General features: G+C 40.2%; 1 protein-coding gene across 7 annotated transcripts in view; it reads right to left on the bottom strand.

Annotated features, from left to right (window-relative positions):
* The window catches only part of FTO (FTO alpha-ketoglutarate dependent dioxygenase), a 373,774-nt gene that overhangs the window by 188,347 nt on the left and 168,811 nt on the right, over positions 1 to 16,616 (bottom strand). The gene's annotated exons all lie outside the window — the stretch shown is intronic.

Below are 16,616 nucleotides of genomic sequence, written 5' to 3'. Positions count from 1 at the left end.
GGCAGTACTTTCGTCATGCCCATTTTACAGATGAGGAAACTCGAGCCTCCCCATGTGACTGCCCAATATCATACACTCCTAAATGATGGAGCCAGGGCTCACACTCGACTAACTTGAGAGCTGAAGCACTTAACCCGAAAGTATCTAAGCTTGACTAATTCAAAGGGGAAGGGGCTCAAATTGACATGACTTGGTGACTGATACCATGGGCCATGCTATCAGCAGTAGAACCTGACTTTACAACACAGCAAGAGATGTGACCCAGCAGGGCCCAGAGTGGTAGAGGGGACCCCACCCAACTCTTGAGAATTAGAGTCTACTGACACAGTTTATGAAAGGGTCAAAGGAGAGCTCTCTAGCCCTCCTGAGACCCCTTTTCACCCTTGCCTTTACCTGGAAATGTAATTCTAACCATTCCCCAATCATCTCAATCCTCCCCAAAGTCTTCTAGCAATAAACTCTTACCTAGAAACTGTGTGTGCAGGGTGAAGACTTTAACTCACAGTTCCATGGCCAAGCAGAGAAGGGCCCAGAACAGGAAGTGAGACATCGTTTACATGACCTAATGAAGCCTGACAGGTGGAGGAAGAATGAAGGTGAGCAGGAGAGGCCAAGGAGGCTCATCACAGCAGAACATAACCACCGAAACTCAGATCTGAATAGAATCCAACAGGAACGTAACTCTGAACAGAAAATCAGGTAACGTACCATGTCTCCAGGGGCAAGGAGACCCCACCGCCCTTTCCCTTCCATTGATGAACACAGCTATGGCATTGGACCCTAAGACTCAGTAGGGTAAAGGGCCACCTACTTCCCATATAAAACTGAATTCCACTGCATAATGATATCACCGGATGTCAGAGTAACTGCTCTGATCACCTGGACTGATTCAGCTGATTTGGCAGACAACTCCAGGGTGAAAGAGCAACGTCCCACATTTACCAGCCGAGGAAATATGAGTGTTCCTTGCTGGAACCTCAAAATCTGTCAGGATTCTTCGGTTGTAAGTAACAGAATGGAGCTTTAGCTAAGATTATTATAGTGATTCAGAGAGCAGACTCTGGAACCAGACTGCCTCGGCTAACTGCAAACCCCAGTTCTGTCGTTCACTACTTCTGTCACTTAACCTCTCTGAGCCTCAGTTTCTTCATAAACAGAACAGGAACCATTCTTCATCAATCATAGCTGAAAAAAGTGTCATCATACTGCCACTGGTAAGGATGTAGCGAAAATAGGCACTGCATCACATAAACTCTACATATGAATACACAGGCATAAACACACACACACACACACACACACACACACACACACACACACTCTCTCTCTCTCTCTGCTCTACACTCTACCTATGTAAGGCAATTTGACCATCTCTCTTAAAATTGAAAATACACATATTCTTTGATCCAACAATTTTACTCCTAGGTATTATCATAGATGTTATATGTGGAAAGCTTATGTACAGGGAAACCTCATTCTACTGCACTTTGCTTTATTGCACTTTGCAGATATTATTGGTTTTTACAAATTGAAGGTTGTGGCAATTCTGCATCAAGCAAGCCATTTTTCCAAAAGCATTTGTTCACTTGGTGTCTCTGAATCACATTTCAGTGATTCTTACAATATTTCACACTTTTTCATTACTATTATATTTGTTATGGTGACCTGTGATCAGCGATCTTTGATGTTACTAATGCAAAAAGCTCAGACGATAGTCAGCAGTTTTTAGCTTTAAAGTATTTTTAAATTAAGGTATGTACATTTTTTAGACATGATTCTAAAAACATTCACGTAATAGACTACAGTAAGCATAACTTTTATACGCACTGGGAAACCAAAAAACCTGAGTGATTAACTTTCCTGCAAATTCACTTTATTGCAGCGGTCTAGAACTGAACCCACGATACCTCCAAGGTATGCCTATATTAGGATATTCACTAAAACATTATTTACAGAAGCAGAAGACTGAATACAGTAGGAGACTGGTTAAATAAATTATGACACCATACAATGAAAAGCTACGCAGTTATAAATGAATGTACAAATATGAAAAGGTCTCTAAGATACAGTGTTTATTCATTTGAAAAAAAAAGCACATAAATATTTGTAAGTATATAGAATATCTCTGGAAAGGTACAAAAAAATGTTTGTGAATAGCGCTAGCCTCTGAGGAAAAAGAAATGGGTGTCTGGGAGAGCGAGTGGTGGGAAAGGCTTACTTTGCACTGCATATGCTTTGATACTTTTTGAATTCTGCACCATGTGCATGTGTCAGCAAATAGTCCTGGGAGAGCTGATCTGAAAGACCTAGCTCAGGTCACATGCTTGTGGAGTAGCCAGACGAAGGCAATGCAACTCCACCTGCATCCACTGAAAGAAACTGGTCCCCAAAAGAACATACAGAGGCTGTTAGAGGAGGAACGGACACTGGATGAACAGAAACAATTGTTTACCTCAACACGAAAGAGCCTAATTTTGATATGCCAGGCCCAAACACAGGCAGAGAAAAGACTCCAGAGAAACATTCCTTTTATCATATTTTGTTACTAGCAGCCAGCCGAAAGCTGGTGAATGCATCAGAGAAGGCATAGACGCTGGGAGACTTAGCGCATGGCGGAAAATGCTGAACCGGGAATTGGGGAATCTGGGTTCTAGGTCCACCAGTACCTGGCTCTGTTGCCCCCAGACAAGCCTCTGTACCTCCTGAGCCCTTCCTTTGCCAAAAAGAAGAGAATGTGGTGACCATCTCTTGGGTCCCTTCCAACTCTGATGCTCCAGGATTCCACGGCAGTTGACCTCAGCTTGTCAGAGCCTAGCAGTGTGGGTACCACGGTACAGTCAAAAACTAAAGGGCACAGGATTAATGTTCCAGCCCGGAAAGACAATGACAAATCTGCCTACATCTCTGCTACCAGTTTCTCTGGCACTGTGAGGAAAAAAAGAGATATCAAAGGAGAAGGCATTCTGAAAAGTACAAAGTCTGAAAAGTACAAAGTCCACTGTGTTCTCTAGGAAAGAGTGACTCTCTCATAAGGTTCTCTGGTACATAAACAGTAGCCCTATAATGTCATTTCTCCATCTCGCTGATAAATAAGGTGGCCTCTACATTATCTCAAGACCTTAGATTCCCAAACAGAATCAAAGTAAAGGCAATCTTGCAGAAGCTCGTATCTGAAGAACAAACTCACAGAGTTATTAATCACTCAAGAATTAACACCTCGTGCCTTGGAAGTAATCAAAGTAGTCACTAGAAAATAAAAACATCACAGAGAGGGAAAAAGTGAAAGTCTAGCAGAGATCTATATATAAAGGTGGGAGACACCAGAATGCACAGCCACTATTTACATTCCGAACACTGACTCCGTCTTTCAAGTGGTGTGACTGACATGCCAAAGTGCAATGGCAAATGTAGGACAGCGTGGAGTGCACAATCACTAACTTGGAGCTATTAGCCAAAGAATGGGGAGATACGCGTGGGGAAGAAAACGCTCTTTTTCAGCGGTGGAAATGACAGATGACCACACCCGCTATCCTGGTCCAAATCAAGTAACTCATGAATGACACTTTGACTGTATTTCAAAATACTTCTATGCAAGTTCTTACGTCTTCAAGACTGCTGCCTCTAGAAAAGGCAGTGGAGATGTCATTTCCTCCAAACCACAATTCCAATATCCAAAAAAAAAAAAAAAAGAAGGAAATAGACCTAAGGTTCCTAAACACGGAAGAGAATCACAGGTGGTTCCCACAAGGGAAGACCTGCCTCTGACCAAAGTCCAAAATTATTAGGCTGGTATTCAATTTTTTTTTTAATTGAAGTATAGTTAATTCACAATGTTGTGTTAGTTTCAAGTATATAGCAAAGTGGTTCAGATATATACATACTTATTTTTATATATATATATATATATGTATATACTTACATTCTTTTTCAGATTCTTTTCCATTAGAGGTTATTACAAGATATTGAGTATAGGTCCCTGTGCTATACAGTAGGTCTGGTATTCAATTTTTGAGGGAAAAAAAAGAAGACCTTGGTTGGAAAAAGCCTCAACTCATTTGTAATTCTCCTTCTGAAAATGTAGTGTTGCTTGTTCGCTGTATTCAGGATGCAAATAGGTCTTGGAGTCAGTGCAAATAATACAATCTTGACTTGTTTCCCAAGTAAAATCTTTGCAGATGCAAGATAATAAAATAGTTTCATTTTATTCTTAGCTGTGCATGTTTAGCACTTTGCTTCCCATGACTTTGATAGGAAGCCAGTTATTAAGGGGTGAGAGCGCCTTACCTTACAGAGAAATGCATTAGAAAAAGAAGGTCCTTGTTCATCTTCCTAATCTCTCTCACTGCTGGACTCACCCAAAGCACACTCCATCCAGTCTAATCAAATTTGTGAGCAGAGCTTGTGTTTTCCCACTACAGTGTCTCTGCTTCGGCCATCTTTGCAGACTCCACCTGGCTCTAGCTATCAAAATTCTCTGTATTCCCAAAGGCCTCTGTCAGAATTCACTTTTCTCCTTTGTTTTTCCTCCCTTTGAATTACTTACTGCCTTGTGCCTTATCAACCTGGGAGACACAAGTCCTCACTTTTTGTATAACTTCACACTATCTATGCAAAGTGGAGCAGATGAATGATTAAATGACTAGGGTGAAGAAAAACATTTCTTTTTCACTCTTTTAAGAGTTTTCAAATATATCATTATTGTCCAATTTTCTAAGGTATCTTTCATAAAAATATCTCAGCATGGAATAATAGAAACTAAAATGCAAAAGGGGGAAGATTCTGAATTTTCAGATTTTAAAGACAGAAACTAAGTGTCTTCACATATTGCTGCTTTTATGAGAATATTCTATTCAATTGCCAGGTTTTTCAGACAGCTCCATAAAAAGGTCAGCTTCTTTCAGGGCTCTTACTTGTCTTCAAAAATATAACCAAGGCTATTCCAATCAAGACAGAAAACAACACTGCTTCATTAACTAAACTAATAAGCCAGATTCTTTCTCCCATTAAAGAAAACAAAGAAAAAATTAAAAGACAGATCTTGACCTAGAGATTATCATACTAAGTGAAGTAAGTCAGACAGAGAAAGACAAATATCATATATTGCTTATATGTGGAATCTAAAAAAAAAAAAAAAGATACAAATGAACTGACATGCAAAACAGAAATAGACTCACATACACCTGAAACTATCACAACATTGCTAATCAACTATACTCCAATAAAAATTAAAAGGTAAAAAAAAAAAAAGCAATAGACCCACAGACATAGAAAACAAATATGGTTACCAAAGGGGAAGGCGGGGAGGGATAAACTAGGAATTTGGGAGCAACAGATACAAACTACTATATATAAAACAGGTAACCAACAAGGACCTACTGTATAGCACAGGGAACTCTACTCGATATTTTGTAATAACCTATAAGGGAAAAGAATCTAAAAAAGAAAAAATATATATATATACACACATGTGTATATATATGTATGTGTGTGTACATATATATATATATAAAAGTGAATCACCTGAAACTAACACAACATTGTAAATCAACTATACTTCAATTAAAAACAAATTTTTTTAAAAAAGACAGGTCGGGCTTCCCTGGTGGCGCAGTGGTTGAGAGTCCGCCTGCCGATGCAGGGAACACGGGTTTGTGCCCCGGTCTGGGAAGATCCCACATGCCGCGGAGCGGCTGGGCCCGTGAGCCATGGCCACTGAGCCTGCACGTCTGGAGCCTGTGCTTTGCAACCGGAGAGGCCACAACAGTGAGAGGCCCGCGTACCGCAAAAAAAAAAAAAAAAGACAGGTCTTGAGAACCGCAGCAGGCCACCTTATGCTGTTCATACCTGCCTAACTGGACACCATCTATACTTATTCCGTCTCAAGATGAGAACAAGATGGAGCACTCCAGAGGAACCAGTCAGAAGACCTGGGCATCAGCAGCAAACAACTTCCTCAGTAAAGACGGGGAGAAGGGGGAAGGAGAGGGGAATCTTCAGCCCACACTGGCATTTACCCCCAAATCCTCTGTAAGGCTTAGATCCCCCCAAGGAGCCAAGTCAGCCTCATGGACTTGGCCTCGGCAGTTCTGCCACTTATAAAATGACCAAACTTCTCCCTTTGTTCTGGTAAAAGACTTCCTGTGAGAAAGCAGTAATCCTTTAAAGCTTTCCAGTCCAAAGGTCTCTCCTGGTTTGTATTCCTCCCATCCCCACCCCCCAGAGGAAAAGCTCCGTCACATCACAAGGCATTTCTTGGTTCCAAGCTGTACTGGGTCTCAAGGACTCCTGGTGAGGAGAGAAAACTGGTCATCTGAACATTCTTTCCTGGGATCTGTCTGGAGTGTAGACAAGCAGCAAAGATGAATATTAACATGCCTTCCATCATCAAAAGCTATTGCATACCCAAAGGATGATAAATATTTTAATCAGTTTTCAGCTTGTCTAGCAGAAGTCAGTTTGCTCCTCAGAGATTTCCCTAGTTCTGTACCCCACACCTGTCCAGTTCACGCCACTTTCCCTATCTAACTTGGGAAATTAGTCATGAAAAGTCCAAGCTCTGTTGGGGAACTCATTTAATTTTATGACAACTGTACTCTATTTTTTCAAGAATAGGGAAATCTAAAATACGAAGAATGCCAACAAATGAGGCAAAAACACCATGATTCTTAAGTTTTCACAGCACTATTACTCGGGGAAACTTAATAACCTACCTACATCTCTCATTTTTTAAAAAAAGAGTTTTCATATTCGCATAAGTTGTTCGCCAGTGATTGCTCCATCTTCACAGTGTAAATGCCAAAGGCATAAAACAGAACATTCTGGTACATCCTCTGTGCTCTTGATATTATTATTACTTTTTAATGTTCAAGATGTTTTGGGGGTACTGCTACGAGGGTTACGTTGGTTTAAAAATAAAACTAACCCCAAAATATTCCTGTGAAGCAGGACCTAACATTTGAGGAAAATGTACAGAGTTAAAAAGAATGTACTGAAGGCTATGCTATTGAGCCTGGAAGTGAGGAAATGGCAAGGCTGGAATGCTGACCCAACATGAATTCATTTTTTTGTTTTGTTTTGTTTTGTTTTGGCTGAACCCAGGTCCCCTGCAGTGGAAGCATGGAGTACTAACCACTGGACTGCCAGGAAACTCCCCATTTCTTTTTTTTTTAATTGAAGTATAGTTAATTTACAATGTTGTGTCAGTTTCTGGTATACAGCAAAGGGATCAGTTATACATATATATATATATATTTTGTTATTCAGAGTCTTTTCCATTATAGGTTATTTATAAGATATTGAATATAGTTCCCTGTGCTATACAGCAGGTCCATCCTTGTTGTTTATCTATTTTATATATAGTGGTGTGTATTTGTTTATCCCAAACTCCTCATTTTCTTTAACAAGTTAGGGGTCGATTACCTACTAAATATCAGGCACTGTCCTAAGAGCTGGGGAAACAATAGTGAATAAAACTAAGTCCCTGCCCTCGTGAGGATTCTATAAGTAGAGGCAGACTGTAAACACATACGTGGTATCACGCCAGGCAGGGGAGAGCAGTAGGAGGGAAAGCAGAACAGAGACACTCTTGCTCTGCAACCAGAGAGGGCTTGGTCAGAGAAAACCCTCTCCAAGGAGGGACTGCAGCAGAGAGTTGGGAAGGAAGTGACAGAGTGAGTCAGGAGAGGGAAGAATGTGCCAGACGGAGGCAACAGCAAATGCAAAGGCCCTGAGGCAGGAGGAAACCGGGCATGTTCTAAAGACAGTAGAGAAGGCTAGAAGGAGGAGGGGGAGGGGGGAAAAGACTTAGGTGGGGAGAGGAGGGAGTGGGTGGACAGATCCTAGAGGGCACTAGGCCCCTCACAAGGAAGTTGGATTTCTGAACGGGATGGTGAGTTTGGGCCAGGGCAGTGAAATAACCTGACATACTTGAAAGGAACGCTCTTAACAGGGGTGAACATATAAGTGGTAGAAATAGGGAGGTTATTTACACCAAGGTAGTAGCAGAGAGGGTGGTAAGGAGTAATTAGATCATGAATCTATTTTGAAAATAGAGCTAACTGGATTCACTGATAAATCAAGACAACTCCAAGGTTTCTGGCTGTGCAATACTGGAAGGAAGGCCAGGGGGAGTTATGGGAATCAAGAGTTTGGTTTTGGATTTGTTACATTTGAGACACTTATTACTAGATGGCTGAAGAGGGCACACCTTTCCCAACTACGGTTCAGGTGGCCCAAGATATGAGACCCCAGTACCAAGAAAATACTAATTTATTACAAGGACTGGCATATCCCACTACTTTCGTCCATTAAAAAATTCACTGGTAACTGCAAGAAAAGTTTATGACGTTAAATAAAATACAAGCCTTCTTAATCCCTCAACATCTGTTAAAGAAGATCTGATGCATAGTTCCGGGCAATTTCATAAGTGCTCATTTAAATTAATAACATTTAAGTTAGTGGGATATATATTATCAAGCTACCACCTGTTCCAGGTCTTTATAACCAGAGCAGATTTGTCTTAAACACTGAAAATTAATTTTGAATATGGCCATAAGACTCCAGATTTTTATGTGAAGGCTAATTTTGTCAATCAATCAAAACCAAGTTGGAGATTATCTGAGATTTTTATACACATCAAGGAAAAATTTACAAATGAGATTGTCACAGATGGTTCCAGATGGGCTGAGACTGTGTAAGGAAATACCAAAAAGTTGATCATAATTTACATGTTAGGGAAAAGACGGTGTTAAGAATATCATCTACAAATGATCACAGAGATTCTTTCAGGAAGACCGAAAAGGCAACATATCAGTTTCCTTTGGTTTAAAAAAAAGGTCATTTTTTGCAGATGTCAACAAGAAGAGAGCAGGACGATGGTTATGTTACCCTTAATGCACAAAAGAGTCGACTTAATGTGTTCCCAGAGCTCTCTGGGATTTCGGCACTTGGAGCACATTTGTCCCTAGAGACATTTTTGCAAAATATGGAAAGATTCCCAGCCCTGCCTCCCAAAGTATTTAGCCCCCCGTAAAGGAGAAACATTACCAGAGTAGCCCTGAGCTCCAGACACTGTGAGTCCCTTTAGCTCCAGGACTGACCCTAGTTCTAGAGGAAGGGAAATGGGAAACAGGGAGGGATGCTGGCACTAAGGAGACTCAAATAACCTCTAAGTAAGGGGTCCAAAATTGACACCTGTTTACACTTCCTTCTAAAATCACTCCTGGTGATGACTTGCACGTGTATAGTATTTTTATATTTTACGAACTCTCTCATTTGATCATCAAAACACTTTTCTTCAGAAGGGAATAGTTTTAGGGACCATTCAATAACCATCTTGGGAAATAAGATCCTAAGACCTTGATTAATATTCCCAACAGTTGGTACATAGCCTTTGGAAATCCTGCTTCCCTTGCAAAACCGTAGGCCTGTCGGGTTTTTTTTGTTTGTTTGTTTGTTTTTTTAAATCATTTCATTCCTTTAGACTGACCTTCTTCTAGAATATGTCAAAGATATTTATAAAAAGATAAATGACAGACTAGAGCTGAATTTACTGTCCCACTCCCTGCCCCCCAAAAAACCAGAGGAAATATAGTATACATTTGTTTTATGCTCTATCTTTTCTAGGAAAAATGGAAATTCCTACCACCCCAATCTGGTCTGAAGGTTTCTGAATTCACATCTGAAATGCCACGATGGTCTGCTAGTCAAAGCAATCCAAGATAAATTCCAGCAGCCAAGGCTCCAATAGCTCCCCAGGGAAAACGAGTGGGCTCTTCACACCTTTACATCAACCTGAATTCCAGTGTGGTTAAAATGATATATAACAAGAGAATTCGTCTACTTAAAAAATATATCGAACATATGTGAAATGTGTGTGTGTGTGTGTGTGTGTGTGTGTGTCTGTGTGTTTATTAACAAATGCTAACAAAATTTAGCTAAAGCCTATGAAACCAGGCTCAAATAGAAACCTTAGCTGTTTATTCCATTTTTCTCTCCACAAACTAATAAGAGTTAAGAGAGATGGCAAGGCTTTCACTTGGAATCTCCCGGCTCCTGTTGCTTTGTCTCATCATCTTCAGCATTTTTAGCCTTGTTCTCATTGTGAGCAGAGCAGAGGCACTGGAACAATCCTCTTAACATTCCTGGAATGTAACAGGCACATCCTAGTACTTGGTACCAATAAAGCTCAGCTCTCACACAGCTCATGGAAGGGTTAAAAACAGAAAGTCCTACCCACTGGTTTGCTCTGATGTTCCTGGGGATATTGTCACTGGATGTATCCTCAGTAGAATTCTATTCAACACCTCTGTCTTTAAGTACAAAGCTGTAGGCTGTAGTAGCTTTAAGAAACATAAGTATCCCTTTTTTCTGCTGCACAGTATCTGTGTGTGAAATTCTCTAAAGGGGTTTAAGTATTTACCCTGAACACTATCAGACGGTTTCTGAAATTTTCCTTATCCAGTTGCAAAAACACTTCAAAGGGAATCATAAACACAGTCCTTTGTGCTTTCCATGCACATTTTGTTTCTGAGGCTTAAGCCTGAATTCTCTTGGAATTGTAAATTTCTTCCCAAAAAGACAGGATTCACAACACTTTTTTTTTTTTCTTAATTCATTATTAAGTCTGCAGCAACAAAGGAAAAATCTGAGAGAAATCCGGATGGGCAATCAAAGGCATCAAAACCTGTTCGAAATGCATTGCTAAGTTATACGTACAATTTCCCCCCAGATATTTTACTCTTAATAGAATAATGCAGAGGTGTGGAATTGGAGTAGGGGTGGAGAGGGAGGCATATGGAAAGAACCAACCTTCAGTGAACACGTTTAAGGTAAGAAAAAATGTGAGCCAAGGGTTTTAAGCCACTATAGCTGAAAAGTGACTTTTTTCTTTTCTCCAAATTTCCAAAGCTAAACAGACATGGAAGGTCCCAGAGCTCAGAGTCTGCATACATAATTTGAATTGTTGGGTGCTTGTGACTGTTTACCTGCCTCCAATCCGTGCTTCTCCTGAGCCACTCAGCACTGTACCAGTCAAAAAAGGGAAAAGGGAGTTTACATTTTCATTTAAAACCACTTGACATTTCACACCAGATCCTAAATTACTATAATATACTTTGCTCCTATATCAGAAATGCTAACTCTGAAAAATGGAAGACAGGATTAATATTAGCAAATATAATTTAGTATATACATTAACATTAAAGGGGAGAGATATATAAATATAATATATATATACACATACACACACACATATATATATATAAGTTGATGACTCCACCATTAATATGGACAAAAAATTAACATTTCTATTTACATCACTTTCTTCCTCACACCCCCACAAATCTTTAATCTTGGAAGAAAGTTTAAAATGAACTTAGCTAACTGAACTATAATAAGGTGGCAAAAAACAGTATACCTCGCGTACATTTCAGTATGTGAAAAAGCAGCCTTATTCCTTTATTCAGTTACAAAGAATTTAATCTAAAGCACTGTGATGATAGCTTCATTAATCTCTCCAAAAACAAACAAACTGCTCTTTGGCTCAATCATTCCCCACCTTAGTGTAACCTATACTAAGAAGGGCTCAGCCAGACAGCAACGGACAGGCTCCACGGCCTGAGCTTTCCCAGATGATTTACACAGGCCAGAATGACAAGCTGAAAGGCATGACTCATCTTGAAATTAAACGATTACAACTAACTCCTAAAGGACAACTTTCACATTCTTAAGTATCTTTCTCTCTTAAAACTTTAACAACAAGAAACTGAACAGTATTAAATAAAACACCTACTCATTTTCCACATCTCTCTGCTCTCCCGTGCCAAATTTTAACATAAATGGGTAGAATTAAATGTAGCCGATAGCTTACCTAACATAATTATATGTTGGGTTTTACACTGTTTCAAAACGGATACATTAAAATAATCCAGTCTTGGCTCTGACCCACTAAAGTCAATAAAGGTTATTAAGGCCAACTGCCATGTAAATGCACTGCTATCCCAGCACGAGGACCTGTCAAGGCAGGAAATGCAATTCAAAACATTCAAAACGATCAGGATCTACCCTTGTCTTCTAGAAAAAAAAAAAGCAATGAAAAAAGAAGGAGGAAATTTCTCTCCAGTCCAAAAATCATCCGTACTTCTGAAAATGTTTACTCTGGAAAGTATTCTAGAATATTCTATAGAATTATACCAAATTGACCTTTTTATTTAAGGTCAAAAGGAAATGAATAAATGTCATCAATTTAGAGGACATCACACCTAGCATTCTTTTCTGTATCACTGTGAATTCAATAGTGTTAAAACATTTTTATAGGTAAAATAAATGTCAGTTTTGCAAAGTGCGATACCAGACCCTAAGAGACAAATGGCCTATCCGTTGAATCTCTGGCTACAGCAAGACTTCCTCACCTCACAGGAGAGTTCGGCTTTTCATATTTTTTTACCCAGAAAGCAAAGCCTGTACAGTTTCCTTTCAAATGGTAACACTCTCTTATCCTGAACAGTCTCCCCATAATATGCTAATCTTGGATGTGGGGTGGTGGGCTGGTTTTAAAAAAGAATAAAATACAAATATTTGAATAGTGTTAGTGTCATAACACCTTCCTGAAGAGCAAAATGAGAGGAAAGACTAGGCTAACTTCCTAGGTTGTAAGAAAGGGTTCTGGGGGGCTTCCCTGGTGGCGCAGTGGTTAAGACTCCGCCTGCCAGTGCAGGGGACACGGGTTCGAGCCCTGGTCCGGGAAGATCCCACATGCCACGGAGCAGCTAAGCCTGTGCGCCACAACTATTGAGCCTGTGCTCTAGAGTCCGCAAGCCACAACTACTGAAGCCCGTGCGCCACAACTACTGAAGCCTGCGCACCTACAGCCCGTGCTCCGCAACAAGAGAAGCCACCGCAATGAGAAGCCCTCACACCACAATGAAGAGTGGCCCCAGCTCACCGCAACCAGAGAAAGCCTGTGTGCAGCAACGAAGACCCAACGCAGCCAAAAATGGATAAATAAATAAATAAATTTAAAAAAAAAAGAAAAAGAAAAAAGAAAGGGTTCTGGTGCTCTGGGCTTAATGGCTCAAAACTTCATGAGGTAATATTCAGGGAAAATGTGATATTTTATCAGAATGTCATTCAAATATAAGGTTTAACATTTACATCACAAGAGCATGCCCAGAGTAAAACTATCCTCAGGGAGGGAAACGGCAAGAATAAACAGTGTGATAAAAAAACGTTGCTTTCTGGAACAGGGGATTGGCAGTGGAGGCTAGGGGAGTTTTAGAGACAGCTGATTAAACTTTTTAAAATATGTGACTGGTTATGACATGTGAAGCAATTACCATTAATGGAAGAAATGTGATTTCAAAGCTCATTTTCCGTTCTTCTTTTATATCCTACCTGAGACTACCCCTTTCCAACCACAAAGGAAAAAATTGAACACAAAGACAGAGAGGAATTACAACACAAGTCTCTTCCCTGGTATGAGGGCTGTCAAAGGTTGCTTTAATCACAAGCAAAAGGTGAAAAGTAATGTACATATTGCCCGAGGTTTTTTGTTTTATTTTCTCGCCAAAGGAGATCAATGCTATGTTGCAGAACAGACAAAATACATTAATTAGAGAAATCTTTCCACAACACACATGTGATTTTTACAATTCAAAACAGCATAACGATAAAGAAGAATCATTTGTCTAAAAGGATCATCATTTTGAGCCGTATATTCCCTGCAAGCAAAGTGAGTACATTCAGAAAGGCCGTTTGGCTTAGTCTAATTCTATAGAATCCAAATGTGCACCAAACACTGCACTTTTTATGTTAAATTGCTGTTGAATTTGTTAACCCACAACTGATTTCCTGTGTTATGGAATCTTGGAGATTACAGCTAACTTGAAGCAACAGGGATAATTCTGGACAGTTAATGGTGCATTTGTCTGCATTTTCCTGAAAGGCTTAGCATCTGGGGGCGTCAAACTGGTAGCTCAACATTGCCCCCTACTGCTCACAACTGAAAAAATATGAGGTGGGCTGGTACAAAGTAGGAATTTAACCAGCCAGTGCCAATTCCACCCAGAACACACAAATACCAGATGGCACTGCACTAACAGCCACAGAAGCGTAGACCTGCCCAATGATTATGCTCTTCTGTCTCTTCCAATAGCAAAAGTAAATTCTTATGAATTTGCTAGAAGTCGTTTAAAAAAAGGCTTGAAGCTGAAATTTAATTTAGAATGCCATTCCTTTTATCTTGGCCCAAACCTTCACTCTGCTGATAACGATCATCCCGAGACTTGCTGAGACACAGAGGCCATTGATTTCACTCAGAACACTTAGTAATGCCACACCAACTGCAAGGAAACTCGCTCTGGAGAATTCCCAAGACTGTTCTTCTTTTTAGTATTTTTACACGAGAGTTATAAAGGGAGACAGTCGATCTAATGTGCCATCACCGCCAAATTTGAAAATATATAAATAACTAAACAGTTTAAGTGAATTCATAATGAACATCGCTGGTAAGCTCACAAAACCAAAGATTTCACTTAAAAAAAAAAAGCCCTTGAACAAAAGCAATACAAAAACATTTAAAAAAAACTCAGTGAGTTTCTTTCTTATTTTGCCAACTCTAATTGTTTAGTTGTTAGAGTTTGCCAGCTCTAATTCAAAGAACTGTCAAATTACAATCCCAAAGTCAAACTGATGCCTTAGTGTCAAGGTTCAGCAAGTAAAGAAGTTCTAACTCAGATGCAAACAAAACCAGAATTACACAGTGAAAAAGAAATTCCCTAAAAGTGAAGCTGCCTTATGTATACATCCCATAAAAATGGAGCATACTCCACACAGGCTAATTTTAGGAACAGAACTAACTGAGGAAATTTCAGCAGGAACTTTTCATTACCTCCAAACCCAGTTTTACAATGCTCCATTTTGCACTGATTCAAGTCTTTGGAGAAATCCATTTTTGTGATACTATTAGGACACTAAAAGGATGACAACTTTCCTCCCCCCGACATATATTCATGAAAAGGCATGCTTTAAAGATTTAAGGAAATGTCTGAAAAGCAGAGACTTCTGGACTCTGACCCAGACTTTCAAACTGGGGCCCCTTCAGGGTTGTGACTTGATATTTTCATTATTATAAAATAGGGATTAGCAATAACTACCCATTTTTGCAAATCAGTTCACTGTTTCTAGCACATCTCAAAGTCTGTGCAGTGGTACTCTCTCAAGAGTTCAGCAGGCTTTTATCACTTTTCCACTACATTCCAAACCTGACGATTTGGAGGTAGAACAGTGAGGTGACACATGGCATGACCCCAGAGCCAGTCTTCCTGAGTTCTCATCCCAGCTCCCCAACTTAGTTGTATGACCTTGAGGAAGTCAGGTAAACCTTTTGTGCTTCAGTCTCCTCATGTGTAAAATGGGGGAAAAATACCTACTTTATGGGGTTGTCATAAAAGTTAAATACAATAGTGTCTGGCACTTAATAAGTATCACATAAGTATTTGCTATTATGACTATTATTTTAATTTAGACTTACTCCAAGTGGCCTCAACTTGCCTTCTAGCTACATTTCCTACGACACATCCCCTGAATCCCGTGCTCTGATCACACTATACTTCCCCACTCCTGATCTTGTTTTTACAGTTCCTGGGGCCTAATGCTTCTCTCTGAATGCCTTATCCGACCCTACTTCTCCCCACCCAAGGTCCCCAAAAGCCACATCTGCTGTTTCACAACTGTCCCAGCTCCAGTGCTCCGAATTTAATATTCCAGCCTCTGGATGGTGATTTTTTTTTTTTTAATCTCTATTACAGGATTTCATTTTAGCTAATGCAACACCTGGCTATATTCATGCTTCTCTCCTTGTTAAACGGAATGTAGTGGTTAAGAGCACAAGCTACAAAGCCAGGCTTCCTGGGTTTCAATCTCGCTCTGCCACTTACTCCATGACCTTGGGCGAGGCACTTAATTTCTCTAGGGCTTGGTTTTCATGTCTATAAATTAAGGTTCATAACAGTTTCTGCAACTCACAGGACTGTTGTAAGAACTTTAAAAGTTAATATAGGGGGCTTCCCTGGTGGCGCAGTGGTTGAGAGTCCGCCAGCCGATGCAGGGGACACGGGTTCGTGCCCCAGCTCGGAAAGATCCACATGCCGCGGAGCGCATGCTGCGGAGCGGCTGGGCCCGTGAGCCATGGCCGCTGAGCCTGTGCGTCCAGAGCCTGTGCTCCGCAACGGGAGAGGCCACAACAGTGAGAGGCCCCCGTACCGCAAAAAAAAAAAAAGTTAATATAGGGAAAACTCTTAGAATAGTGCCTGGTGCATACAAAAATGCAAATGAAGTTTAGGAGTTGTACTGTTCTCATCGTCGCTTCCCAGTGTATGTCTAACACGGTGCCTTACATGTCAGAAACGCTCAATAAAGGTTCACTGCACGGAACTAAGCTTGTGCTCACAAAATCCTTGGCTGTTCCCACTACCTTCCCAAGAGTAACCTAACTCACTAATTTAGAGATTTTTGTCTTTATTTATTTTTTAATTAACGTATAGTTGATTTACAATGTTGTGTTAGTTTCAGGTGCACAGCGAAGTGATTCAGTTATACATATATATATAAATCTAGGG

This window comes from Aethalodelphis obliquidens, unplaced genomic scaffold (genome assembly GCF_003676395.1).
Source record: "Aethalodelphis obliquidens isolate GAN/ISIS:26980383/991018 unplaced genomic scaffold, ASM367639v1 scaffold75, whole genome shotgun sequence".
NCBI classification, from domain to species: Eukaryota; Metazoa; Chordata; class Mammalia; order Artiodactyla; family Delphinidae; genus Aethalodelphis; species Aethalodelphis obliquidens.
This window is presented reverse-complemented; position numbering and strand designations above follow the sequence as displayed.